Raw genomic sequence first — 11,061 nt, 5'->3', positions numbered from 1 at the left:
ATCCTCCAGTTATTGACATCATTGTATGGGGAGCAGGTGACCTGTTGCTGGTGGGAGCTCCCACGCCCCCTTCATATCTGCACAAAGAGAAGATCTATGTAAGCCTGCAGTCCAGTCACATTTAAAGGGAAAGTATTACCAACATTACAGTGGTTTAGCAAATCTGGGTCATTTATACTGCCCTGCAAGTGAGAACAGAGGGAGACAATGAGGATTCTCATTGAGTTCCAAACTGATGGCAGAATAGATTTTCAATGTGCTCCCAAATGAGGCTGCTGGGTAAATAGTCACCTCACAGGGTACGTGTGTTTGTGCGAGTGAAGCCAAAAAGGGACAGGTTTGCCACGAGTGTTCCTGAGAGAGATCTGAGAGCCCAACACCACTTCCAATGGGTGATCTGGGAAAGGCCTCCCTGGTTTGTACAAACTGCCACTGTTTCCATGACAACACAAGTCAAGTGCAGCAAGTGAGTGCATTTGTGTTACTCTTTAGCTCCAGGCTGCCTAGAAAGGCACTGCTCATGATGTGGTTGTGGGGCCTGGAATGTGTTAGTAGTGACAGGTGGAGGTACAACAGTGGCAGCATCACAAGCAAGGCTATGCACCGTGCCAGCAGATGGAAGAGTAGGCACACCCAGAACAACACAATGTGAGAACACAAAAAACACTCAATAAAAATAAATTTGCAGTCAATGAAAAAAGTTATATTCTTCTAAAATATTTTCTAGAATTTTCCCTGGACAATGAAAAACAAAAAGCTGGGTGAATCTAGGATACATTTTCCTGGAGAGCCAATTGCTTTACATGAGATTTCAGATCCTCTGACTGAAATGATAAGGATATTAGAAGGTACTAAGGGGGTTCTGTGACCATATAAAGGTACAAGGCTGCAGGCTGAGTTATACAGGGAACTCTGAATATCACTTATGTATTATAAGGGATAATGTACCCCCTACTGTAAATGATAAGGATATGAGAAGTCACTAAGGGGGTTATGTGACCATATTAAGGCACAAGGCTGCAGGCTGAGTTATACAGGGAACTCTGAGTATCACTTGTGTATTACAAGGAATAATGTACCCCCCACTGTAAATGATAAGGATATGAGAAGTCACTAAGGGGCTTATGTGACCATATAAAGGCACAAGGCTGCAGACTGGGTTATACAAGGAAATTAGAGTATCACTCATGTATCATAAGGTATAATGTACCCCCTACTGTTAATGATAAGGATATTAGAAGTCACTGAGGTGGTTCTCTAACCATATACAGGCACAAGGCTGCAGGCTGAGTTATACAGTGAACTCTGAGTATCACTCATGTATTATAAGGGATAATGTACCCCCTACTGTAAATGATAAGGATATTAGAAAAGTCACTGAGGGGTTGTTCTGTGACCATATAAAGGCACAAGGCTGCAGGCTGAGTTATACAGGGAACTCTGAGTATCACTTGTGTATTATAAGGTATAATGTACCCCCTCCTGTAAATGATAAGGATATAAGAAGTCACTGAGGGGTTGTTTCTGTGACCATATAAAGGCACAAGGCTGCAGGCTGAGTTAATACAAGGAACTCTGAGTATCACTCATGTATTATTAGGGATAATGTACCCACTGTGAATGATAAGTATATGAGAAGTCACTGAGGGATTCTGTGACCATATAAAGTAATAAGGCTGCAGGTTGAGTTATACAGGGAACTCTCAGAATTACTCAAGTATTATAAAGGATAATGTACCCCCTACTGTATATGATAAGGATATTAGAATTAGTGAGGGGTATAAGGCCATATGAAGACAGCAAGGCTGCAGGTTGGTTATACAGGGAACTCAGACTACCACTCATGTATTATAATGTACCCCCCATTGTAAATGATAAGGATATTAGAAGTCACTGAGGAGTTGTTCTGTGACCATATAAGGCACAAGGCTGCAGGCTGAGTTATAACAGGGAACTCTGAGTATCACTTGTGTATTATAAGGGATAATGTACCCCCCACTGTAAATGATAAGGATATGAGAAGTCACTAAGGGGGTTATGTGACCATATAAAGGAACAAGGCTGCAGGCTGAGTATACAGGAACTCTGATATCACTTATGTATTATAAGGGATAATGTACCCCCTACTGTTAAATGATAAGGATATGAGAAGTCACTAAGGGGGTTATGTGACCATATTAAGGGCACAAGGCTGCAGGCTGAGTTATACAGGGAACTCTGAGTATCACTTGTGTATTACAAGGAATAATGTACCCCCCACTGTAAATGATAAGGATATGAGAAGTCACTAAGGGGCTTATGTGACCATATAAAGGCACAAGGCTGCAGACTGGGTTATACAAGGAAATTAGAGTATCACTCATGTATCATAAGGTATAATGTACCCCCTACTGTTAATGATAAGGATATTAGAAGTCACTGAGGTGGTTCTCTAACCATATACAGGCACAAGGCTGCAGGCTGAGTTATACAGTGAACTCTGAGTATCACTCATGTATTATAAGGGATAATGTACCCCCTACTGTAAATGATAAGGATATTAGAAGTCACTGAGGGGTTGTTCTGTGACCATATAAAGGCACAAGGCTGCAGGCTGAGTTATACAGGGAACTCTGAGTATCACTTGTGTATTATAAGGTATAATGTACCCCCTCCTGTAAATGATAAGGATATAAGAAGTCACTGAGGGGTTGTTCTGTGACCATATAAAGGCACAAGGCTGCAGGCTGAGTTATACAAGGAACTCTGAGTATCACTCATGTATTATTAGGGATAATGTACCCCACTGTGAATGATAAGTATATGAGAAGTCACTGAGGGATTCTGTGACCATATAAAGTAATAAGGCTGCAGGTTGAGTTATACAGGGAACTCTCAGAATTACTCAAGTATTATAAAGGATAATGTACCCCCTACTGTATATGATAAGGATATTAGAAGTTAGTGAGGGGTTATAAGGCCATATGAAGACACAAGGCTGCAGGTTGGGTTATACAGGGAACTCAGACTACCACTCATGTATTATAATGTACCCCCCATTGTAAATGATAAGGATATTAGAAGTCACTGAGGAGTTGTTCTGTGACCATATAAAGGCACAAGGCTGCAGGCTGAGTTATACAGGGAACTCTGAGTATCACTTGTGTATTATAAGGGATAATGTACCCCCCACTGTAAATGATAAGGATATGAGAAGTCACTAAGGGGGTTATGTGACCATATAAAGGAACAAGGCTGCAGGCTGAGTTATACAGGGAACTCTGAATATCACTTATGTATTATAAGGGATAATGTATACCCTACTGTAAATGATAAGGATATGAGAAGTCACTAAGGGGGTTATGTGACCATATTAAGGCACAAGGCTGCAGGCTGAGTTATACAGGGAACTCTGAGTATCACTTGTGTATTACAAGGAATAATGTACCCCCCACTGTAAATGATAAGGATATGAGAAGTCACTAAGGGGCTTATGTGACCATATAAAGGCACAAGGCTGCAGACTGGGTTATACAAGGAAATTAGAGTATCACTCATGTATCATAAGGTATAATGTACCCCCTACTGTTAATGATAAGGATATTAGAAGTCACTGAGGTGGTTCTCTAACCATATACAGGCACAAGGCTGCAGGCTGAGTTATACAGGGAACTCTGAGTATCACTTGTGTATTATAAGGGATAATGTAAACCTACTGTAAATGATAAGGATATTCGAAGTCACTGAGGGGTTCTGTGACCATATAAAGGCACAAGGCTGCAGGCTGAGTTATATAGGGAACTTAGACTACCATCATGTAATATAATGTACCCCCCATTGTAAATGATAAGGATATTGGAAGTCCCTGAGGGGTTATGTGACCATATAAAGGCACAAGGCTGCAGGCTGAGTTATACAGGGAACTCCAGCTATCACTCGTGTATTATAAGGGATAATATACCCCCTACTATAAATGATAAGGATATTAGAAGATACTGAGGGGTTCTGTGACCATATAAAGGCACAAGGCTACAGGCTGAGTTATACAGGGAACTCTTATCATTTGTGTATTATAAGGGATAATGTACCCCCTACTGTAAATCATAAGGATATGAGAAGTCACAAAGGTTTTTTTTTGACCATATAAAGGCACAGGGCTGCAGGCTGAGTTAAAAAGGGAACTCTGAGTATCACTTGTGTATTACAAGGAATAATGTACCCCCCCCTGTAAATAATAAGCATATGAGAAGTCACTAAGGGGGTTCTGTGACCATATAAAGGCACACTGCTGCAGGCTGAGTTATACAGGGAACTCTGAGTATCACTTGTGTATTATAAGGTATAATGTACCCCCTACTGTTAATGATAAGGATATTAGAAGTCACTAAGGGGTTATGTGACCATATAAAGGCACAAGGCTGCAGGCTGAGTTAAAAAGGGAACTCTGAGTATCACTTGTGTAATACAAAGAATAATGTACCCCCCACTGTAAATGATAAGGATATGAGAAGTCACTAAGGGGGTTATGTGACCATATAAAGGCACAAGGCTGCAGGCTGAGTTATACAGGGAACTCCATGTATCACTTGTGTATTATAAGGGATAATGTACCCCCTACTGTAAATGATAAGGATATTAGAAGTCACTGAGGGGGTCTGTGACCATATAAAGGCACAAGGCTGCAGGCTGAGTTATACAGGGAACTCGGAGTATCATTTGTGTATTATAAGGTATAATATACCCCCTACTGTTAATGATACGGATATTAGAAGTCATTGAAGGGTTCTGTGACCATATAAAGGCACAAGGCTTTAGGCTGAGTTATACAGGGAACTCTTATCACTTGTGTATTACAAGGAATAATGTACCCCCTACTGTAAATGATAAGGATATTAGAAGATACTGAGGGGTTCTGTGACCATATAAAGGCACAAGGCTACAGGCTGAGTTATACAGCCTATAATCCCTGTATTATAAGGGATAATGTACCCCACTACTGTAAATGATAAGGATATGAAAAGTCACAAAGGGGGGTTATTTGACCATATAAAGGCACAAGGCTACAGGCTGAGTTAAAAAGGGAACTCTAAGGGGCCGATTCATCAAGCTCGAGTGAAGGATTCGAAGTAAAAAAACTTTGAATTTCAAAGTGTTTTTTTTGGCTACTTCGACCATCGAATGGTCTACTTCGACCTTCGACTACGACTAGGACTTCGAATCGAAGGATTCGAACTAAAAATCGTTCGACTATTCGACCATTCGATAGTCAAAGTACTGCCTCTTTAAAAAAAACTTCGACCCCCTACTTCGGCAGCTAAAAGCTACCGAAGTCAATGTTAGCCTATGGGGAAGGTCCCCATAGGCTTGCCTAAGTTTTTTTGATCAAAGGATATTCCTTCGATCGTTGGATTAAAATCCTTCGAATCGTTCGATTCGAAGGATTTTATCGTTCGATCGAAGGAATAATCGTTCGATCGTAGGATTTGCGCTAAATCCTTCGACTTCGATATTCGAAGTCGAAGGATTTTAGTTCCTAGTCGAATATCGAGGGTTAATTAACCCTCGATATTCGACCCTTGATGAATCGGCCCCTAAGTATCACTTGTGTATTACAAGGAATAATGTACCCCCCACTGTAAATGATAAGGATATGAGAAGTCACTAAGGGGGTTATGTGACCATATAAAGGCACAAGGCTGCAGGCTGAGTTATACAGGGAACTCTGAGTATCACTTGTGTATTATAAGGGATAATGTACCCCTGCTGTAAATTATAAGGATATGAGAAGTCACTAAGGGGGTTATGTGACCATATAAAGGCACAAGGCTGCAGGCTGAGTTATACAGGGAACTCTGAGTATCACTTGTGTATTATAAGGGATAATGTACCCCCACTGTAAATGATAAGGATATGAGAAGTCACTAAGGGGGTTTATGTGACCATATAAAGGCACAAGGCTGCAGGCTGAGTTATACAGGGACTCTGAGTATCACTTGTGTATTATAAGGGATAATGTACCCCTACTGTAAATGATAAGGATATTAGAAGTCACTGAGGGGGTCTGTGACCATATAAAGGCACAAGGCTGCAGGCTGAGTTATACAGGGAACTCTGAGTATCACCCATGTATTATAATAGATAATGTACCCCCTACTGTAAATTATAAGGATATGAGAAGTCACAAAGGGGGTTATTTGACCATATAAAGGCACAAGGCTGCAGGCTGAGTTAAAAGGGACTATGAGTATATCACTTGTGTATTAACAAGGAATAATGTTTACCCCCACTGTAAATGATAGGATATGAGAAGTCACTGAGGGGTTTCTGTGAACAATATAAGGCACAAGGCTAAACAGGCCGAGTTAAAAGGGAACTGCTGAGTATCACCTTGTGTATTCAAGAATCAATAATGATAAGCGCATATGAAGAAGTCATAAGGGGGTTCTGTGACCTATAAAGGCAAGGCTGCAGGCTGAGTTTATCAAGGGAACTCTGAGTATCACTTGTGTGTATTATAAGGTATAAATGTAACGCCCTACGTTATGATAAGGATTTAAAGTCACTGAGGGGGAGGGTTATGTGACCATATAAGGCACAAGGCTGAGGCTTGAGTTATAAAGGGAAACTTGAGTATCATTGTGTGGTATAAAAGGAATATATGTACCCCCTAACTGCAAATGGTAAGGGTATTAAAGAAGTTCACTGAGGGGTTTGTTTCTGTGACCATATAAGGCACAGGCCTGCAGCTAGTATCCAGGGAGCTCTGAGTATCATTTGTGTATTATAAGGAAAATGTACCCCTACTGTCAAATGGTAAGGGTATTAAAGTCACTGAGGGGTTGTTTCTGTGCCATTAAGGCACAAGGCTGCAGGCTGAGTTATACAGGGAGCTCTGGAGTATCACTCATGTATTATAATGGGATAATGTACCCCTACTGTAAATGATAAAGGATTTTAGAAGTCACAGAGGGGGTTATGTGACATATAAAGGCACAAGGTGCAGGCTGAGTTATACCGGGACTCTGAGTATCACTCATGTATTAATTAGGGATAATGTACACACTGTGAATGATAGGATATGAGAAGTCCTGAGGGATTCTATGCCCATATAAAGTAATAAGGCTGCAGGTTTTGAGTTATACAGGGAACTCAAGACTACCAGTCATGTATTATTGTACCCCCATTTGAAAATGATAAGGATATTAGAAAGTCACTGAGGGTTCTGTGACCAATATAGCAGGCAAAAGGCTGCAGACTTGCGTTAATACCAGGGAACTGCTGAGTATCACTCATGCTATTATAAGGATATATACCCACTGTAAAAATAAGGATATTAGAAGTCATTGCGGGTTATGGTATTATAAGGGATAATTACCCTACTTAAATGATAGGATAATTAGAATCTCTGCGGGGGGTTATGTGACCATTAAGGCACAAAGGCTGCAGCTGAGTTATACAGGGAACTCTGGGAGGCCGCACACGTTTCGCGTCGAATCGGCACTGGGAAGGTCGGCAGCCAAGTCAGTGCGGCTTTGGCTCATTCATACAGAAGGGATAACTGTGCATACATAGCGATAACTGGCCATCTACGATTGGGACATACTGGCTATTACTATAGGCGACAACGGTGATTACAGTAGGGACAACTGACTCATTACTCATAGCGGCACCAACCTGCCTATATTACATAGGTCCGTATGGGAAACTATGGGCTTATTACACTAGGACAACTGGCATTACATAGCGGTACAACTCGTCTATTCTACATAGGGTATGGACAACTTGACATTACATAGGGACAATGGCTTATTACATAGGAACAACTGTCGGCCCACATTACATAGGGATATTCTCCAACTGCATTACATAGCGCGGGGACAACTGGAATTACATAGGGCGATGGACTTATCGTGGGTATTCATTACTCTCGAGGACAACTGGCATTACATAGGGACAAACTGCATAGTATAGGATGAGGGCAACTGGCGCTATTACATCAGGCTGGACAGCTAATGGCTATTACATTATGGGATAACTGCGCTTACATACGGGATAACTGGCTTACATCTGGGCAGACAACTGGGCATTAGCATAGGACCAATGGTCATTCATGAGGACAATGGCATACATAGGGACAACTTGCCATTACATTAGGGACAGACTGGCCTATAGCCATAGGACAAACTGGGCACATTACATAGGGACAACTGGCGCCCTAATTACATAGGTCTTCAGTGCAACTGGCATTACATAGGACGCAATTGGCAATTAGCATAGGAGACAACTGGCATAACACTAGGAGATAACTGGCTCATAGCATAGTGACGAACTGGATACATGGACAACTGGGCCACTACAATAGGGTATTGGCGCAATTGGCACTAGCATGAGGACTAACTAATGGCATTACATAGGGACAACTGGTATTACATAGGGATAACTGGCATTACATTGGGACAACTGGCATTACATAGGGACAAATGGGATTACATAGGGACAACTGGCATTACATAGGGACAACTGGCATTACATAGGGATGGGCAATTGGCATTACATAGGGACAACTGGTATTACATAGGGACAACTGGTATTACATAGGGATAACTGGCATTACATAGGGATGGACAACTGGCATTACATAGGGATGGACAACTGGCATTACATAGGGACAACTGGCATTACATAGGGATGGACAACTGGCATTACATAGGGACAACTGGCATTACATAGGGACAACTGGCATTACATAGGGATGGGCAACTGGCATTACATAGGGACAACTGGCATTACATAGGGACAACTGGCATTACATAGGGATGGACAACTGGTATTACATAGGGACAACTGGTATTACATAGGGATGGACAACTGGCATTACATAGGGACAACTGGCATTACATAGGGACAACTGGCATTATATAGGGCATGGGGCAACCTGCATTACATAGGGACAACTGGCATTACATAGGGACAACTGGCATTACATAGGGATGGACAACTGGTATTACATAGGGACAACTGGTATTACATAGGGATGGACAACTGGCATTACATAGGGACAACTGGCATTACATAGGGACAACTGGCATTATATAGGGATGGGCAACTGGCATTACATAGGGACAACTGACATTACATAGGGACAACTGGCATTACATATGGACAACTGCCATTACATAGGGACAACTGGCATTACACAGGGACAACTGGCATTACATAGGGATGGGCAACTGGCATTACATAGGGATGGGCAACTGGCATTACATAGGGATAACTGGCATTACATAGGGACAACTGGCATTACATAGGGACAACTGGCATTACATAGGGATGGGCAATTGGCATTACATAGGGACAACTGGCATTACATAGGGACAACTGGCATTACATAGGGACAACTGGTATTACATAGGGATAACTGGCATTACATTGGACAACTGGCATTACATAGGGACAACTGGGATTACATAGGGACAACTGGCATTACATAGGGACAACTGGCATTACATAGGGATGGGCAATTGGCATTACATAGGGACAACTGGTATTACATAGGGACAACTGGCATTACATAGGGATAACTGGCATTACATAGGGATGGACAACTGGCATTACATAGGGATGGACAACTGGCATTACATAGGGACAACTGGCATTACATAGGGATGGACAACTGGCATTACATAGGGACAACTGGCATTACATAGGGACAACTGGCATTACATAGGGATGGACAACTGGTATTACATAGGGACAACTGGTATTACATAGGGATGGACAACTGGCATTACATAGGGACAACTGGCATTATATAGGGATGGGCAACTGGCATTACATAGGGACAACTGGCATTACATAGGGACAACTGGCATTACATAGGGACAACTGGCATTACATAGGGACAACTGGCATTACATAGGGAAACTGGCATTACATAGGGATGGGCAATTGGCATTACATAGGGACAACTGGCATTACATAGGGATGGACAACTGGCATTACATAGGGATGGCAACTGGCATTACATAGGGACAACTGGCATTACATAGGGATGGGCAATTGGCATTACATAGGGACAACTGGCATTACATAGGGACAACTGGCATTACATAGGGACAACTGGCATTATATAGGGATGGGCAACTGGCATTACATAGGGACAACTGGCATTACATAGGGACAACTGGCATTACATAGGGAGGGACAACTGGCATTACATAGGGATGGGCAACTGGCATTACATAGGGATGGGCAACTGGCATTACATAGGGACAACTGGCATTACATAGGGACAACTGGCATTACATAGGGATGGGCAACTGGCATTACAAAGGGACAACTGGCATTACATAGGGATGGGCAATTGGCATTACATAGGGACAACTGGCATTACATAGGGATGGACAACTGGCATTACATAGGGACAACTGGTATTACATAGGGACAACTGGTATTACATAGGGACAACTGGTATTACATAGGGACAACTGGCATTACATAGGGACAACTGGGATTACATAGGGATGGGCAACTTGCTCAATGTTGTACTAGGAAGTTTTATTTTTTTGGGGGGTCAGGCAAGTGGTGGAAGAAGGGTCAGAGCTGCTGGATTCAAATGTAGTGAGATATGGGGGGTGCTGTCAGGTTGCAGAGAAGAAGTAAGGGAAGAGTTGACATGATGGGGATATTAACTACTAAAACAGAGACAGTATAATGGGATGCAAACTAAGTATCAGGGGCATTGGAAAGGCAGGAATGTTTCTGTACAATACGGCTATTGTGTTTATAGAAGTAATATTGCCTTGCAGAACCATAGCTGGAGCTTTCACTGTTACTTGCTTCTTCAACTCCCAGGATAGGAGCTATAACTTTAGTACTAAATGTCTTATATAGATCAGAAAGCTGGATCCTGCTGCCGTAATACAGATTCCTGCATCTTGCACTAACATTGAGGGTGCTGGGAGTTGTATGCCCCAGTGTCTGAAATAGCATAGATTTTCTATCTTATCTTTGCCTATCCGGTTATTTATTGTCAAATTTGTCCTAATGTCTCCAGTATCAGGCTGTGTTCTTATATATGTT

Source organism: Xenopus laevis, chromosome 8L (assembly GCF_017654675.1).
Source record: "Xenopus laevis strain J_2021 chromosome 8L, Xenopus_laevis_v10.1, whole genome shotgun sequence".
Taxonomy (NCBI): domain Eukaryota; kingdom Metazoa; phylum Chordata; class Amphibia; order Anura; family Pipidae; genus Xenopus; species Xenopus laevis.
This window is presented reverse-complemented; position numbering follows the sequence as displayed.